The 17,425-nt window shown below is 45.8% G+C and overlaps 1 protein-coding gene across 3 annotated transcripts in view; it reads left to right on the forward strand.

Moving 5' to 3' along the window:
- The first annotated feature begins 606 nt into the window (after window positions 1-606).
- The window catches only part of TSPAN18 (tetraspanin 18), a 178,832-nt gene continuing 162,013 nt past the window's right edge, over window positions 607-17,425 (forward strand). Inside the window, exon 1 of one of the 3 annotated variants that reach the window (XM_050955514.1) lies at window positions 607-763. The gene's annotated coding sequence lies outside the window, so the exon portion shown is untranslated. Of the gene's footprint in view, window positions 764-4,996; window positions 5,074-17,425 lie in introns of those variants that run through there. The other 2 variants (XM_050955510.1, XM_050955512.1) reach the window with 2 other exon arrangements.

The raw sequence follows: 17,425 nt of genomic DNA on the forward strand, positions 1-17,425 counted from the left end.
GAGTTACCTAGTGTAACTTAACTGACTTCAGGGGCAGTTACATCAGGGATGAAATTAATCGCCTAGGATGCTTTCTCCTCCCACTTTTTGGCAGTCCTTCATACCCCAAGGTGTGTATCCGAAGAAAGGAGACTGGAGCTTCAGTAAAGCCGGTTAGGTGAACCCGATGCCCTATCCCAAGATGTGCTCACTACATTTTCCCTGTTGGGATTCTGGAGTGGGGAGTAGCCCTAATTTACCCTGAAGTTGGGACCCTGCAGACAGGTGGGTTGGGTGGACCTCGATAAAGTTCTCGGGAGGGAGGGGTAGAAAAACTTGAGAGCGGAGAAGAAAAGAAACTTAGGAGGTCACTGGAGGGAGGAGAAACAGCGAGCAGGAAAGTGAAGGAATAAGGAAGGAATCCAAGGAGAAGGTGAGAGACGTGTCTACACAGCGCAGGGCTTAGGGAACAATGCGATGAAGGGAAGAAGAAAGAGAGCCGGGAAGCGGAGGGGAGGGGGCTCTGGCGGGGAGGTGGAGCTGGCTGCAGCTGGCGACTCCAGCTCTCCCAGGTTGCTGGGCACGGGATCCGCACAGCGAGTCAAAGCCGAGCGGCTGCAACTGAACGGAGCCCAGAGGCGCTTCCTGCAGCAGCCCGGGCGGCCGGAGCCCAGCGCCTCCCGACAGCCCCAGCTGCAACTTGTGAGCCGGCCGCCGCCGCCGCCCTCGCCTGTGGAGAGGCGCCGCCTCCAGCTCTTCGGAAAGTTGTCTCGGCTGCCGGACGGTAAGGGCGGCCCCGGTTCGCACTGGTCCTGCCCGGGCCCCGGGATGTGACCCCCGCAGCCCCCCCCCCACTCACACCGTCCTGCTCTAGTCATCCAGAGCCCCTCCCGTCTGTCCGTATCACCCCCCCCACCGGCCTGCCCTAGTCACCCCGGAGCCCCCCCGTCCGGTCCGTATCACCCCCCCACCGGCCTGCCCTAGTCACCCCGGAGCCCCCCCGTCCGGTCCGTATCACCCCCCCACCGGCCTGCCCTAGTCACCCCGGAGCCCCCCCGTCCGGTCCGTATCACCCCCCCACCGGCCTGCCCTAGTCACCCCGGAGCCCCCCCGTCCTGTCCGTATCACCCCCCCCACCGGCCTGCCCTAGTCACCCCGGAGCCCCCCCCGTCCGGTCCGTATCACCCCCCCGACACACAAACACCCCCTCCCGCCCTAGTCACCTGACACCCCCGGAACTCCCCCGTCCTGTCCGTATCACCCCCCCCCACACCGGTCTGCCCTAGTCACCTCACACCCCCAAAGCCCGCCGTCTTGTCCGTATCACCCCCCCACACACACACCCCGGTCTGCCCTAGTCACCCCGGAGCCCTCCCGTCCTGTCCGTATCACCCCCCCCCACACACACCCCGGTCTGCCCTAGTCACCTCACACCCCTGGAGCCCCCCCGTCCTGTCCGTATCACCCCCCCCGACACACAAACACCCCCTCCCGCCCTTGTCACCTGACACCCCCGGAACCCCCCCGTCCTGTCCGTATCACCCCCCCCCCCCACCGGCCTGCCCTAGTCACCCCGGAGCCCCCCGTCCTGTCCATATCACCCCACACACACACACCCCGGTCTGCCCTAGTCACCTCACACCCCCGGAACCCCCCCGTCCTGTCCGTATCACCCCCCCCCACCGGCCTGCCCTAGTCACCCCGGAGCCCCCCCGTCCTGTCCGTATCACCCCCCGACCCCACACACACACACACACACCCCGGCCTGCCCTAGTCACCCCACACCCCCATAGCCCCCCCGGCCTGTCCGTATCACCCCCCGGCCTGTACTAGTCACCCCAGAGCGCGGCTCTCCCCGCCCCCGCCTCTATTACTCCCTCCACCACCCACCGGCCTGCCTCAGTCACCCCACACCCCCTGAGCCGGCATCTCCCCCCGCCCAGGCCGGCCTTCATCCCCCCCGTCCTGCCGTAGTCACAGCGCGGCTTCCCCCCAGCCCGGCTCTCCGCCCCCTCCCCCAGTCACACCCCCGAGCGCCTCTCCTTCCCTCCGTCCTGCCCCAGTTCACGCCCACCGTTCCCGGGGTCCTGCTCCAGTCAACAGACACTAGGGCTGCTGCATCGCACACTGGGGCGCCCTTCGTCCCTCGCTGAGGTCCTTTTTCATTCAATACGTTCCTCTCCCCTCGCGGCTTGCTGCTCCATTAACCCTCCCCCCCCAGGTGCTGCTGTCTCCCCCAGCCCAGGGATGCTGCTGTCTCGGCCGTTTCCAGTGTTTCCTTTGTACCTCCCCGCGCCGCCTTTTTGCCTCGGGACAAGGGAACAAATCCAGCTGGGAAGGAGGTTGCCCTAGGGTCACTCGGGTGGCTACCGCCTGGGCTGGGTGAGCTATGTGCTGTCTCCTTTTCGCCAGAGGCAGGTGGGGTGGGGTGTTCCTTCGGCTCATGGCCCCCTTTGCCCCGGTAGAGGAGAGAGAAGAAGGTGCCTGTGCGTTGGATGCTGGGTTGCAAGGGCTTGTAAGTTTCCTGAGGTTGAAGGACCAGAGGTGTCTCCCTTGCAGTTGCCCGTCTGTTTCCTTCCCATGTCTGATAGTAACAACAGAAAGGTGATAGTAACACTTCTTTCCAAGCTCAGGTTCCCGGTGGGGGAACTCTTGTGTACCAAGACAGGCAGGGCCACGTTCACATTAGCTGAATTTGGCTCTATTGTCTGTTCTTCAAGCTGGGTATGGGCACAGGTTGCTACCTTTATCGTCTCTGCGTGTGCTTTTGCTTCGTGAATGCTGTTACTTCCAGCAGAATTGCTGAACCTGTTTTTCTCTCAAGAGTTACAAAGAGATTGGAACATTCTGTTACTTATTCATATATTTCTGGTCATGCTAACACATGAAGTTTCTGATGATCCAAGTGCCAGTGTTGCCCAGATTTCTGACTTCAGTACAGTAGGAACTGTTTAATTCAAATTTTGCTAATCCTCAAATATAATTTAAAGGCAGCCTTTCAAAAAAAGAAAATCTAATATCTAATTGCAGAAAGAATTCTTTCAGTGAAGTCTGATGTGATCAGTATGCACAGCAGGGTATTTGCTACTATAGTATGAAGTTTTATCACAAAAAAGTTAACTACAGTTGCCACAGTAAATGAACTGACATTTTGTGATGCATCATCCTTGCTTTTTAAATGTTGCTTGCTTAGTAATTAATAACAATTAGTCCTTTGCAGTGCTTTCCCCAGTCATTAGTGAGATGTAACTGTATATTGCATATATTTATAGCATAAGAGAACATTTAAACACATAGTAGTATTAATGGAATGAATTCTCTAGCAACTTATTTCACTTAATAGTCAGTAACTACCACGGAGGCTCAATGGAAGTGTATTGTAGAATGTCAAGTGGCTCGTCAGATAATTCTGAATGCTAGATAATGCCAGATTCTGAGCTCAATTTCACCAATATAAATCCAGGGTAAATTCACTGAAGTGAGTGGAATTATTATAGTTTTATACCAGTGTAACAGAATGTGGCGCAATGTATTTTACAGTCTTTTCTGGTTAAGCGGTCATTTAACATTTTCAGAAGAAAACAAAGTTTGTTTTCTTTCTTTTCCCTAGAAGTATACAAATTATGAGACTGAAAAAATCTAGCATTAGAACAAGTAAGTATTTACTTTATTCTTTATTTCAAAACATATATTATTCTCACAGCTGCTTCTTTCTCTGGAGTACTTTTGCACAGTTGATAAAATTATTTAAATGTGTGACAAACCCTTAAAGGCAGTTAATATTTCTGTTGTTTATTGCTGCCAATGTTGTATTTTTGTTGGATGCTACTGGAATACTGTAGAAGACAATTTGCCAGAAAATTATTTTTTTTATTTTTAAAAGATAGATTTGTTTTAATTTCTCCAAGAAATTCCAGACTGCCAGCAAAGTCCAGTTATAATTTCTGTTGATCGTCCCACATTTTCTGCAAAGGGGACCCTAGGCAGTGAATCATCTAGCAGCGTGAGCTCTGTGCTATGTATATGTTACCAAGTTAGCCACTGTTGTCAATTACCTGAGGAAAAATAACCCCTGAAAGTACAGATTCAAACAAAATATGCATTTTTGAGGCCCATTCCTGTACAAATCAGTGGGAGCAGCACTGGGCCTTTAAAAGTTTATTTGAATTGGATTTCTGTTTGCATAGCAGGTACTTGCAGGAGATTCATGAAATGATACCGGGATAGAATGGATTCAGATGAGAGAGTCCAGTTTTTCCTTTGTGATTTACAGAAAAGGTCTTTATTTTCTAGCTTTGTGAGAGTAAAATATCATGGGAAGACCACAAACTCTCCTCTTCCCAAAAAACCTCAAACAGATCCACTGCAACTTAATTTTCCAAAGTGGGAGATAATAGGGGGCTGATGATTTTTTTCAGGAAGGAGGAGTATGATCTGGGAGTTTGCATTTTTTTTCTATGCTGAAAGCATCTAATAACTCTATCCTTAGATGATCTCATTTTTGGCTAGTTGAATTGTATTATCCTTTTTGAGGTGGAGCTGTGGGGAAAAGAAAACAGGAATCGTGTGCTTATGAAAATGCTGAGCTGTCTTTAATTCCATTGCCAAGGTGTGTGTGGTGTTTCATTCAAATCATTATTTCATACATGCAGCCTTTTAGGTTGGTTTTTAAGAACAGAAGCAATATTTGTAAGCAAGCATAACAGTGCAGTTCATAAAACAAGAGCAACTTTTGTTACTGTGACTTCAATTTCTTACTCTTTGGAGTAGCCAAGTTGACAGTTGAGATAGTTAAGTTTAATGTCCTGTGTTGAACCTTTGGTCCGGCTTAATAGTGACTGTGAAGAATCAATAACTTTAGCTTATGTTCAACTATAGCATGTCAATAGAGGAGTGAGAAGGGTTTAAAATTGCCTTATTTCATGGAGCTAGTCCCTTTAACAGATGATGGTGGCTGATTTTGTGTTTCTGTAACCTAGTTTCATCATTCAGGCTTGCCAACTTGCTGCACTTCATGCATCAGAATGGGCTGGCATCTTGGATTTCTATCAGAGCTATGGCTGAACAAGCTACAGGGTCCTTACTGCTGTCAGAGTTAGTATTTTTCATCCTAGCACCCTTTTATCTTAAGTTAATATATCTGAAGTTGAGTACTATAAGCGTTTGAAGCACAGCTGTGCCATACTTAGATGTGCATTTATTATCGGTAGCCTTGCGTTCTCTTACACATTTTGAAGTCTCTTGCCAAAAAATAAATAAATACTAGAGATGGAAAAGTGAGTTAAATGGCTTTCTGTTTTTTGTGAATGAATTTGCTTTTCCTTCACCTTTCTTCCCCCTCCTCCTCACTGCCTTATGTAGGATCCTTCCATAATTAAAATATTATGACTTTCCTTATGGTACCCTTTCACTTGTGGCTAGGTTCCTAATTTGATGACATTGAAAAAAATGCTAGCAGATGACATTTCATCAGCTAGTGTATACCCGTTTTTTGGTTTCGTTTTGTTTTTTTTAAGACCACAGTGCTAAAACCATATGGAAAGATAATGAGTTTAAGCTGATAAACAGTTTACAGATTTGCCCAAATAAAGGACTTTCTTCCTAGAAGACACATTTTACTTCAAAATAAATAATCTAGTTCCTCTGTTTTATTTAATTACCTCTAGTTCTGTCTTTTCTCAACCTGCCCTAGGAAAACAGGCACAACTGCTTTGTGATCATCAGCTACTGTAGATGTAGGGCCATAGCTCTTACCTCAGGGAAGGCTTGAAAGAGGATGTTCAGATATTACAGAGATGAGAGACTTGTAAGTACATGGATGGATGGATGGCCCAAGTATTGCCCCGTAGTTCTATGATGCAGTGCAGTTTCCCATACCTTGCATGTAGCTCATAGCCTGCCCAGAAAGCATACAGGCCTAAGGTCCACTTGGACCTTGCAGATACATGCTGCACCTCCATATTAAAGATGAGGGGCTGCACTCTATGCTAATCCTGGATGGTTCCTCATGAAGCTCTTAGTTTGGGGATTTCAGCAAATGCCATCTGAAAGCTGACCCCTCAATTTTTATGGATTTCTCCTGACAAATAATATCTCCTTGTTCTCTTATGCGGGTCTCTTTCTCTGTCTGCCAGTGCTTGTCCACTGTGAATAGGGCATCCAGATGTAGTTTCAGATTGAGAAGAAATGTCTGAAATACAGGTAGATTTATTGGTAAAAGTTAGTTTGTACTAAGAATGAGGAATGAGGCAGAGAGAATGTTTCCTAGAGCTTCTGGACTTCTTTCTTTTCCTCATACGTCATTGTCCTAGACATTTTCCAAATGGGGGCACATCAGAGGGCTGATGGCCTGAGACACATACATCACAAGTGACTAGCAGGAATTGAAAACCATTGGGGAAGCTGAGCTTTTCATTTTAGGGACTGAGGATTTAAAAAAACAACCATCACCAAAAAACAACACAACAAACACACACAAGCAGTTGGATGTGCAACGTACATCACTGCCTTGCATTCACAGTATGACTGAATGCAGATAGAATATTTGCACCCATGAGTGTCTAGTTAGCTATCTGCATGCATAGTTACCTGTTTGAATCCATAATTGTGTCCAAATGCATAAACCTAACTTTTATGACAATCAGAGAATCATATGGCTGGAAGGGACCTCGAGAGGTTATCTAGACCAGTCTTCTGCACTCATGGCACGACTAAGTATTATCTAGACCAGGGATCAGCAACCTTTGGCATGCAGCCCATCAGGGAAATCCGCTGGTGGGCCGGGACAGTTTGTTTACCTGCAGCGTCTGCAGGTTAGGCTGATAGCAGCTCTCACTGGCCACGCAGGGCCGGCTTTAGGCTGATTCCCCGGAATCAGGCCCTGTGCCTAAGAGAGTCCTGCACCTTAGGCACCTTTTACATTTTTTTTACTCACCCGGTGGCTGAAGACCCGGAGCGAGTGAAGGATCCCCCGCCGCCAAAGTGTGGCCAAAGACCTGGACCGCCGCTGGGTATTCAAATTGGGCCCCGCAGTTCCTGAAGCCGGCCTTGTGGCCGCAATTCTCCATTCCCAGCCAATAGGAGCTGCAGGAAGCAGCGCGGCCCTTGGGATGTGCTGGCTGCCGCTTAACCACCCTGTCAATAAGGAATGCTGCAATTTAAGCCAATTGCTTCTTGTCCTATTCTCAGAGGTTAAGGAGAACAATTTTTCTTCCTCCTCCTTGTAACAGCCTTTCATGTACTTGAAAACTATTATTGTGTCCACTTTCAGTATTCTCTATTCCAGACTACACAAATCCAATCCAAAATTTCAATCTTCCATCACAGGTCATGTTTTCTAGACCTTTAATAATTTTTGTTGCTCTTCTCTAGACTTTCTCCATTTTTTCTACATCTTTCCTGAAATGTGGTGCCCATAACTGGACACATTACTCCAGCTGAGGCCTAATCAGTGCTGAGCAGAGAGGAAGAATTACTTCTAGTGTCTTGCTTATAACACTCCTGCTTATACACCCTGGAATGATGTTTGCTTTTTGTTTTTTGCAATGGTGTTACACTGTTGACTCATATTTAACTTGTGATCCACTTTGACTTCCGGACCCTTTTCTGCAGTACTCCTCCTAGGCAATCATTTCCCATTTTGTTTGTGTGCAACTGATTGTTCCTTCCTAAGTGGAGTACTTTGCATTTGTCCTTATTGCATTTCATCCTATTTACTTCAGGCCATTTCTCCAGTTTATCCAGATTATTTTGAATTTTAATCCTCAGTGATTCTCAGCCAGGAGTACACAGAGATCTCCCAAAGGGTACATCAACTTATCTAGATATTTGCCTAGTTTTACAACTGGCAACAAGAACCAGCAAAGTCAGTACAAATTAAAATTTCACACAGTGACTTGTTTATACTGCTCTATATAATATACACTGAAATGTAAATACAATATTTATATTCCAATTGATTTATTTTATAATTATATGGTAAAATGAGAAAATAAGCAATTTTTCAATAACTGTGTGCTGTGACACTTTTGCATTTTTATGTTTGATTTTGTAAGCAAGTAATTTTTTGTGAGGTAAAACATGGGGGTGCACAAGACAAATCAGTTTTCTGAAAGGGGTACAGCAGTCTGGAAAGGTTGAGAGCCACTGCTCCAAAGCACTTGCAACCCCTCCCAGCTTGGTATTATTTGCAAATTGTATAAGTGTATTCTTATATGCCTTTATCTATATCATTGATGAAGATATTGAACAGAACCAGACCCAGAACTGATCCCTTCAGGACTCCACTCAATATGTCCTTTGAGCTTGACTGGGAACCACTAATAACTACCCTCCGGGAATGGTTTTCCAACCAGTTACGTACTCACTTTGTAGTAGTTCCATTTAGGTTGTATTTCCCTAGTTTGTTGGAGGCGGTCATGGGAGTCAGTATCAAAAGTCTTACTAAAGCCAAGATATACCACATCTACTGCTTCCCCCATATCCACAGGGCTTGTTACCCTGCCAAAGAAAGCTATTAGATTGGTTTGACACAATTTTTTCTTGACAAATCCATGCTGTTATTTATCACATTATCTTCTAGGTAACTGAAAATTGATTGCTTAATTATTTGCTTCATTATCTTTCCAGTTACTGAAGCTAAGAAGACTGGTCTGTAATTCTCTGGGTTCTTCTTATTTTCCTTTTTATAAATGGGCACTATATTTACCCTTTTCCAGTCCTCTGGAATCTCTTAATTTTTCATGACTTTTCAAAGATAATCGCTAATAGCTCAGCTCAGATATCTCCTCAGTCAGCATCTTGAATATTCCAGGATGTATTTAATCAGGCCATGGTGACTTGAAGACATCTAACTTGTCAAAGTAATTTTTAATTTGTTCTTTCCTTATTTTAGCCTCTGATCCTACCTCATTTTCACTGGCATTCACTACGTTAGATTCCAATCACTACTAAACTTTCTGGGGGAAAACTGAAACAAAAAGGTTATTTAGCACTGCTGCACTTTCCACATTTTCTGTTGTTGTTTTTTTCCCCACATTGAGTAATGGGCCTACCCTTTCCTTGGTCTTCCTTTTGCTTCTGATGTATTTGCAGAATGTTTTCTTATTACCCTTTATGTCTCTTAACTAGTTGAATCTCATTTTGTGCCTTGACCTTTCTAATTTTGTCCCTGCATTCTTGTGTTATTTGTTTATATTCATCCTTTGTAATTGACCTTGTTTCCACTTTTTGTAGGACTCTTTATTTGCGTTTCAGATCATTGAAACAGTTAAAAACAGACATGAAGATTGTCTTAAATATCATTCCCTGATTTTTTTCTTAGTTCTAAATAGCAAATGTAGAGATGAAAAAGACATTGCAGACTATCCAGTTTATCCCATTCTCTCCAATCAGGTTTGTTCCCTACCAAACTTCTCCAAGTGTTTGTCTTGTCTGATTGACTCCGCTTCTCTCCTTCCATTAGCACATTTTTGCATAGTGACCTTAGTTCTAGGAAATTTTCCTCATGTCCAGCCCTTTGCTTTCTCATGGTCAGTTACATCCCATTTATAGCCAATATTGCAGCAAAGAAACCAAAGCATTCAGCTTTGTCTTTTTTTATTCTCTGCAAAGCTCAGCATTCCAGTCACATCATAAACCTGTGACATATCCTCTTCTGCCTTCCTTTTTGTTCTCATTGAGCTTTTGAGATCCAGAAGATCACTTGCAAAATATTGAGTGATCTGAACTCTTGTTTAGTCTAATTGCTGAAAACTGGACACTCCTGCTCTGCTTCTTCCCCACAAGGCCCCACCCCCACTCCCTCCCTCCCCCTTCACTTGCCCCCCCCCCCACCTCCCTGGTTGCTGGAGTCCCCTTCTCCAAGACTCACCTGCCACCTGCTAGGGGGGCTGGGGGCGGTCAGTCCCCAGAATGAAGCAGAAGTGAAGGGGGGTGGAACCCACCAAGCCAATGGGCCTGGCCTCTGTTCCTTTTCCATCAAAACAGGTAACACGATGGTGACTCATCTTCTTTTTGGGACCCAGAGTAGGTACTCAGTGCCCTGAAGAGTTGAGCCTTTAGCACCTTGCAGTATTTGTTTTCCCCTACCACTGCACTGTAGTGGCTATTCCTTGTTGCATGTATTTTACTAAGTTTTTAAGGACCTGATCCTACCCTGACTTACATACAAGGAAGTTGCACTGATTTAACTAAATCCATTTCTAAACCAATTTAGAGAAGTCTGTAACTTTCTTGCACAGACGAGACCTATGCAACGAAGTGGATACTAGTTTATAAAGCTAAAAATCTCGGATTTTTAAGGGAGATTTACTGCTGCTTCCTTGCCACCTGCTAATTAACTATGGATGTCTTTGAAATTTACAGTACTCCTTTTGCAGTGTTTAAAGAGGAATGGTGCTAATTTCAGGCAATTGGGTGCTGCAAGCACACCATGTGATGCTGTCTCACACTTCAAAAGTGGAGGCGTGAGTAACCTGAGGACATTGCAAGGATGCTTCATTTAAAGTGTGTGGGAGAGGACCTCCTGGTTCAGGCTTTGAAGGAGACGCCTCTAGAATGACTGCCACATTTAGGTTCAGTTAGAATGTGGATAATGATGGCAAAGAAAGTGTTCTTAAGGTGAAGTCAATGAGAATTTTGCCATTGACTTCAGTGGTTAAATAATTGGGTCCTTACAGGTCATGGTAATATAGAGTTTTTTAGTACGACATATAAGCAGGGAGGTGAAAGGAGTTTTGCATAGATTCCCTCAATTCTGCTTGAGAAACTTCTTCAGAGGGACTGGAATGAGTAGATCACTTCATGGACCCTCCATGCTATCAACCTGCTCCAGAAACAGGTGCAATTACTTTATTTGCTATTTATTACAATTTCACATGCTCTAGTATGGGTGTTCTCAGCAACCTGATAAATGAATGGGGTCATCTGGTTTTGCTGGAACTGGTACAATTTCCTCAACCCAGCTGCTGTTTACTAAATGTTTACAGCAATATATCCACTCAGTGAAACATGGCTGATACTGTGAATGATATGTACAATGTTTGGAAAGTGAATGTTGTTATCAATGAACCAACTAGTGTTAGCTTATATTAAAGGCAGCATGATCCAGTGGATAAGACACTGAATTGGAACTCAGAATCTGGGTTCTCTTTCTGGCTTTGCCACCGACCTCCTGCATGACCTTGGGCAAGTCACTTCACCTCTCTGTTTCTGTTTCCCCCTCTGCGTTTTGTCAGTTTTCTCTAGTTAGGGTGTAAACTCTTTAGGCTGGGGCTGTCTCTCACTATCTGTATGCACAGTGCCTACCACAATGGGCCTCTGATCTCAGTTGAGGTCCCTATGCACCTCTGTAATCATTCATTATTCATTTCTTGGTATTCCTCCACCTTATGTGATGTTAATGTCCAATCCAACTCTTTATGACTTTCTGTTGATTCCAGTAGGAGCTGGATCAGGCCCTTTAATGTGGAAAGCTATATTGGCAGAAATAATAGCACTTATACTGTAAAACTGTTTTCACTCAAGGCTCATACCCGGCTTGAAATAAGTCTCACAATGTGCCTGCCACATCGGAGAGCCTTTTTGTATGCCTATTAAAGATGGATAAACTGACGCATAGAGAGGTGATTTGACTTGCTTACTGTGATTCAGTGGCATAATCTGGCATGGATCCCAGGAATCCTGTTACCCAGTCCCTCTGACACAATACAGAGCTGTCTAAACTGGGGCACTGACCATTTCTGCAGTGCTTTCACTTTCCACTAAACTGTACATAAACTGTAGACCTAGCAGCTTTTAAGTGGCATGATGCCAAGTTGTTAAGAAGGGTGATTTTGGTTATGTTGCTAGACATATGTTTTTATGGCCCTGATTCGTCTGTTGAATTTAATCTGTTGGTCTTTTTTTAGTTATTATAGAAACAGTTACTATATTCACTTTTTTATGAAAGACTCCGTGTGTGACAGTTTAAGTGCAGAAGGAGTTTTAGAAGGATAGTTAGGTATTGTACTAAATGAGAGTGCCTGCATTTCTTAAAGAAAACATACTAAATGAAGAGAATATTAGCTTGCCTATTCTTGAAACCTGGCACTCACAATGGTATCCATGTTAAACTGTAACAAGTGTTCTGGGCAAAAAACATGAGGGTTTTTTAAATTATTTTTTGCTTACCTGCTAGATGGCACATCTCTCAGTCTTGTGTTGGGGACAAAGAGTACCAAATCTGCTTCTAGCTCTCAACTCACTTATGGTCTGATTTGAGAAACACTGAGCAAGCATACATCCCGTTGAAGTCAGTGGGAGCTGCAGGGGCTCCTCACCTCTGAAAATCAGAACCAAGGTGTCTGGAGTTGGGCATTCTAAAAATCCGCACTTACTTTTGAAAACTTGAACCCGTATCAGGGAGACGGCAATGAAAAAACTGTGCGTAAATTCTTGAAATGGTGTCAAGGTCACTCTTGAGCCATGCCAGAGTTTTATCCATTATCTTCATGTGAAAATGGATCGTTTTCTGGTTTCAGTATTTGGTGGTTGTGAAGGTGAGGTTAGAGTAGGGAGTGAGATGAATTTGAGTCTCTACTGAAGGACACTTGAGAGAGGAGTCTTGGGTACAATTTATAGAACATGTTTGAGTCTGAGGACCTGATCCTGCTAGGTGCTGAGTGCCCGAGTCATTCCTGATTAGTTAGGTGGGAATAGAGGGCTCTCAGAACCTCATGAGACTTCAGATCCCATGGAAATAGGTGTGGGGGCCTAGATAGTGCATCTCTGGAAAGGCCCTGTTACCTAAATTACTGTTTAATAGAAGATTAAAAATAAAATCTGAAACTAGAACACTTCCTGACCCTTGTGCTGTGGATGCTCAAGTTTTGATGATGGTTTTCGCAGGCACTGGTATATCTCATTGAATGGGGGATCTTGTTCCAGCACCCTGAGCTTTTGATAATTTAACATCTTACTATAGTATGTCACCCTGGACACACAGTCCTGAGAAAAGACTTTGACTAATACGGATGTAAACGCACAGTGGTGCCTGGCCAATTAAAGATGAGTCTTTTTTGTTTTTAAGGTGTGTGAAAGGATGTTTCAGTCACGAGTGACAGAGTCTGGAGAGATTAAGGAGTATGAGGATTTTCCAGAGTCTGCAGCATTAAGAGTTTTTCTAACAGCACAGAAAGGGGCAAAAACTTTAGTGCTTCACATTCTGTACATTGTAACTTGGGCTGTTTTGGGATAGTGGTGGGGAGAGTTATATGAGAAAAATCAGAGCAAACAAAAAAAAAACCCTCCCAGTTTTGGAAAATGCTGCTGTTAATATTTTCTAGGCTTACTCCTTCTCTGCATTTTGGATTGTTTGGATTCCCAAGCTGTAACACTGATCAGGAGCAGCACCAAAGTGTAGCTCTGCTCATGAGGAACACAAGGTAATAGGTTTGAGAGTCCAGTCCTTTCTCAGCACTGATCAGTATTCTCAGCATGTAGTGAGATGCATGTTCTGGCCTCTGGACTGGGGGCCAGGTGCACCTAAACTCAAATCTTAGATCTGATGCAGAATTCCCTCTGGGGTCTCGGACAAGTCGCATCTGTTTCTCCAGCTGTAAAAATGACCAAAATACCCAACTCCTATGGCTGCTGGGACAATTCTTTTACCTAATCTTTGTAAAGTGGATCAATGATGAAAAGTGCCATGGGCTGTTAGCAAGTGCAAGAGGCTATGATGTCATAAACCACAGGCTTGTGATTTCACAGCAGGAAAAGGCAAAGCTGGGCTGATTGTGAGAAAGCCCTTACAGAAACATAGAATGTGGAAACTCACCCTGCTATGGAGAACCTCTGCGTGATCTTATGCTCCATTCTGATTCTTAGCACAGGGCCTAAATGGGTCTGCTTAGCGCTTTGCGCAAGCTGTCTGCACTTACCCCTCAAATGATAGGATCTTCTTAGGGTGTCCCATTGTCTTTTGTGTTCTTTCTATTTAGTCTGTAATCAACTTGGGTCCCAGCACCTTGCCATTCATTATGCCATATACAGCACTCTGTGAGCACTTAAAAAGTAATAAATATTAATAATAGGGTTCTTTTAAATCAGTAGAATTTTTGCTGCTTAAACTCACCTGGTTCTGCTGCTTATCTTCTATTAAAAGTTCTTATAATCCTCTGATTGTGACACCATAATAACTTCTGCAGCAATGGAAGGGGATGTGGAATAGAGGATTATAGCTAAAGGTGGAGAAGCATCAGCAGGAGAAGACACCTTTAAAGATGCAAAGATGCCACTTTCCATTCAAATATTCCCTTACAATAAAGAACAAGGAGCAGAAAATATGATCTGGGCAGAACTGTTCTTCTGAATAGTGCTTTTCAAACAGTTTTTCCATAAGATGTCAGCAACCCTTTTATGATAAGCCTGTGTCACACATTAGATACCTTCTTTAAAAAAGAAAATTTCTATGTAGGAAATATAACACTTTTAAAGGACTACATTTTTAATGAATCTTTGAGGCCTGCTTGTGAGAAGAAAGTGTCTCAAACCAAGATGATGGATTGTTCACTCGAGAACCCTCTGTGACATTCCCCTGTGTTTCTTTTTAATTTCTTCTGCAGAGAGTTACATTGTTTAGTTCTTTTAAGTGGAATGGAAGGATAAGCTACTGTCCACTTCCAGTGAATAAATACTATCATCCATATAATGGATGAGCCAGACTCCAAAGCTAACTTCCCTCCACTCTTGAACTGCAGCAATGCGTCCCCTGCTTAGAAATCGCACGGGGTGGGTGGGAGTAAAGTAAACAAGAATGAAGTGTGTGTGTTTTGCAGCTCCACCCCCTCATTCCTCTCCTCTTATCTATTTAGTAATTTAAGCTGCTGGCTGAGGAGAAATAAGCAGACAGGATAAGGGGTGGTTGGGCAAACTTCAGGAAACCGAAGGAGTTTGTTCTACATGGTATCAGTCAGCACTTGTCCAGAGGAGCTGGGTGGTTCGTTCCTAAACAGAAATTCTGCTGGATGTGTTGCTTTCAGGTCTCAGAGACAAGCCATCAGCATAAGCCATGCTAGTGACTATTTGGGGTCTCCTCCTGGGTTGGCCTGATCCTTCCTCTAGCTCTAGATTTTTGACACCGTTGGATTCTGTGCTTGTTGCAAGGTGGAGGAAGGAGGAATCTTTATGGTAGCTGTGTGCTGGTCACTGCATGGCAAAGAAGAGTGATGGTCTCTAAAGAACTTATGCTGTTTTTGGGAGGGTCAGGACCATGCATGTGCGAGATTGGTTGAAGGATGAAAGGGCTTCTCAACCCCACACTCCCTTCTAGGATTGCTAGAAAAGCAGCGTTAGCAGCCAAGTTAAATACAGCTGAATGTGCCTGGGTTGTTATATTGGTCAGGGTCTGCAAAATAATGCTTATAGCAGGGGCGGCTCCAGGCCCCAGGACGCCAAGTGCTTGGGGCGGCATGCTGTGGGGGGTGCTAAGCTGGCTGCTGGGAGGGTGGCAGGGGGCTCCGGTGGACCTCTCGCAGTCCACCAAAGCTGCGGGACCAGCGGACCCTCCACAGGCACACCTGCGGGAAGTCCACCGGAGCTGCCTGCCGCCCTCCCGGCGGCTGGCATAGTGCTCCGGCGCCATGCTTGGGGCGGTGAAATGTCTAGAGCCATCACTGAGCAGGAGATGAGCTTCTTAGAATGCATAGAACTCTCTCCCTCTTGTGCGACCCCCAGAGCATTGGGAGAAAGGGTAGGGTAAGGCAGAGTTTGAACAATTAGTCTTACCCTTCCACTCTGACCTCCCACTTTTTTTTTTTTTTGAGGAAAGGAGAGAAGTGTTGCCCCTCCTTCCTGTCCTCAAAAGCCCTGCTGTGCATTGTCTCTGAGAAAGAAACTACTGGAAGCATTGAGCAAGGCTAGGCTTATACGGCTTAGTTTTCTGCCCTATACCCCAACTACCCAAATACTGATCTCCTGAGTGCTGCCACCGGACACCTTGGCTGGCCCCAGCTGCAGCCTTTCAGCAGTTCTTCTGCAGTAAATGTGCATCTGAATCATATGCACTGGGCACATGCTTGAGCTGTAATTGTATCAAAATTCCACTCTGCCTTTTTTGGGAGGATGAACAAAATATGCCTGTTTGGTTTTAAACTGCACATTACATGGCCTAAAACAAAACATTCCTTTTAAAGACAAAATATTCCAGGCTGTTGCAATGTAACTGAGTTTAAATAAAAGGCCATTCCTGTTTCTAAGTGGCCAAGTGCACACACAATGGTCTTTTCAAACCTGTTTTGGAAAGGTTTTTTTTTTTTTGTCATTCTGTGACAGAAGAGGGGAGGATTCTGAGCCTTCCTCTTTCCTGCCCCTTGTCCTTCCAGCCAGGAATGTATATCAAGTCAAAGCGGGAACTTAAAGGCTTGGGACCCTGAATCAGATGCTAGGGTATCTTTACTCACTTCTACATTCTCTGGTGATAAATCTGCATGGGCAGACAACTATTAGGAAGTAATCCTACTATAGCAGGCCTGCACAACATGTGGCCCGCGGAGCCTCACTGTGCGGCCCACGGGGGGATTCTGAATCCCCCGCACACGACGCTCTGTGGGCAGCCAAGAGCCCTTTAAATCCCAGCCACGGCCGGGAGTCAGAGGGCTCTGGGCTGCCTGCAGAGATTCCCAGCCGCGGCTGGGGTTTAAAGGGCTCAGGGCTCCCCGCAGCAGCCCAGAGCCGTTTGAATCCCCACCCGCGGCCGCTGATTGCCCCCTCCCCAGACCCTTGCCCCAACTGCCCCCCAGGACCCCCACCCCCTATCTAAATGCCGCTGCTCCTTGTCCCCTGATACCCCTCTCCCGGGACCCCTGCCCCTAACTGCCCCCCAGGACTGCACCCCATCTAAATGCCGCTGCTCTTTGTCCCCCAATTGCTCCCTCCCAAGACCCCTGCCCCTAACTGCCCCTTGAGACCCCAACCCCTATCTAAGCTTCCCTTCTCCTTGTCCCCAACTGCCCCCCTCCTGAGACCCCCCAACTTCCCCCCAGGACCCCACCCCCTACCTGTTCCCTGATAAACCCCTGAGACTCCCATGCCTATCCAACTGCTGCCTGTTCCCTGACTGCCTCCCTGAACCTCCGCCCCATGCAACCCCTCCCTGCTCCCTGTCCCTTGACTGCCCCCCAGAACCCTCTACCCCTTCTCCAACCCCTAGCCCCCTTACCATGCCACTTGGACCAGCGTGTCTGGCTCCGTGCAGCTCCAGACACATTGCTGCCATGCTCCCCTGCGGAGCCCACAGCCTCCCCCCCACCAGCACCTGCCTTCCAGATTTGGACACTTCAAAATTCAGGAGTGCTCAAGCTCAGTTTGGGCAGCTGTTACTTCATTTCTCCCAAATCAAATATATTGATCCACTGTAATTTGCTGTAGAAAAGTAGGATAAAATTGAGCAAGAAATGCTTATTAGGAC

This window comes from Gopherus flavomarginatus, chromosome 5 (genome assembly GCF_025201925.1).
Source record: "Gopherus flavomarginatus isolate rGopFla2 chromosome 5, rGopFla2.mat.asm, whole genome shotgun sequence".
In the NCBI taxonomy this organism is placed as follows: domain Eukaryota; kingdom Metazoa; phylum Chordata; order Testudines; family Testudinidae; genus Gopherus; species Gopherus flavomarginatus.